Source organism: Pelodiscus sinensis, chromosome 3 (assembly GCF_049634645.1).
Source record: "Pelodiscus sinensis isolate JC-2024 chromosome 3, ASM4963464v1, whole genome shotgun sequence".
Classification (NCBI taxonomy): domain Eukaryota; kingdom Metazoa; phylum Chordata; order Testudines; family Trionychidae; genus Pelodiscus; species Pelodiscus sinensis.
Genome location: NC_134713.1, coordinates 101,658,886 through 101,660,541, shown reverse-complemented (window position 1 = coordinate 101,660,541; position 1,656 = coordinate 101,658,886).

Genomic DNA, 1,656 nt, shown 5'->3' with positions numbered 1-1,656 from the left:
TATGTGACTTTTTAATGCTTGTAGTTTACTAAATGGGGGGGAAAGGAACTAAAAAAAAGATTGTGCTGGGCTCCTACATTCTGTTTTTAATACAGGCAGTCCCCGACTTACGCGGATCCGACTTATGTCGGATCCGCACTTACGAACGGGGCTTTCTCGCCCCGGAGCTCACAGGCAGCGGTCAGCCACCTCGAGCTCGGGGGCGAGAAAAGCTGCTCCCGGTGCCCCTGGTCTGCTGGGGACGGTCTCCAGCAGACCAGGGACATCGGGAGCAAACCCGCAGCAGTGGCGGGTTTGCTCGCGGTGCCCCTGGTCTGCTGGGGACCGTCTCCAGCAAACCAGGGGCACCGGGAGCAAAGCGGTCGGCGCCAGAGCAAAGCCTCAGAGGCGAGGGCCCCCCCCCCCCCCCGCTGCCGCTTTGCTCCCTGTGTCCCTGGTCTGCTGGGGGGGGGGGGTGCAGCTAGTTTGCCCCCCCCCCCCAGCAGACCAGGCTTTTGTTGTGGACCCTGGGGCAGAGCAGCTGGGGCGCTGCCGGTTGGTCCCGCAGCGCCGCTCTGGGCACTACTGGACCAACCCGGCAGCACCCCAACTGCTCTGCCCCAGGCGTCCTGATTCAGCCGCTGCTGGTCAGTTTCAGCAGTGGCTGAATCAGGACTCCTGGGACAGAGCAGCTGGGGTGCTGCTGGGTTGGTCCAGTAGCGCCGAGGGGCGGTGCTACTGGAGCAACCCAGCAGCACCCCAGCTGCTCTGCCCCAGACGTCCCCAAGTCAGCCGTTGCTGAAACTGACCAGCGCTGACTACAGGAAGCCCGAGGCACAGTTGCTCTGCCCCGGGCTTCCTGGAATCAGCTGCTGATCAGTTTCAGCAGTAGCTGACTTGGGGTTCTTAAGTTGAATCTGTATGTAAGTCAGAACTGGCGGTCAGTTTCAGCAGCGGCTGAATCTGGACGCCAGTTCCGACTTACATTCAGATTCAACTTAAGAACAAACCTACAGTCCCTATCTTTTACGTAACCCGGGGACTACCTGTAATACTGTAATTTACAAGATTATTCTTAATTATTAAATTATAAATTAAAATGATTAAATATTAGTTAAAATTATTCCTTTTTACATCTTCAGCCTACTGCCTCTCCTGACCCATTAGACCTTAGTTACTGCTGGTCTGATTTTTTTTCTTTTCTATAGCCAAATAAAATGTTACTGCATTTTTTAGATTCATCAGCATCAGCAGAGATTATGTAGTGCTGAAAGGAGATGCTGCTTCCTCCAGTAAGCAAGGGCTCAAGGGCTCCTGATACAGATAAGTTTTTAATGTGATTAAGGCACTTGACTAGTAAATCAGATGAAAGTTAAATTCCTGGCTTTAACATTAACCTCTTTGATTACCTTGAAATCAGTGGAAGTTAGGCAATTAAATACCTTTTGAGGATCTGGGCCTTACACTCTCTACCTGTTTTTCATTTAAAAAATGGATACCAATACTTCCCTGTCTCACTAGTGTGTTGAAAGGACAATATTTGAAACTGGTGATGGGAACTTTTGAATACTTTTGAAGCCAAGTCTGATGTTTTATCATCATTACTTTAATTGAGGAATGCTTACTTGTATGAGGACTAGTCACTGAAGTCAGTGGGGCTATTCACATGAGTAATAG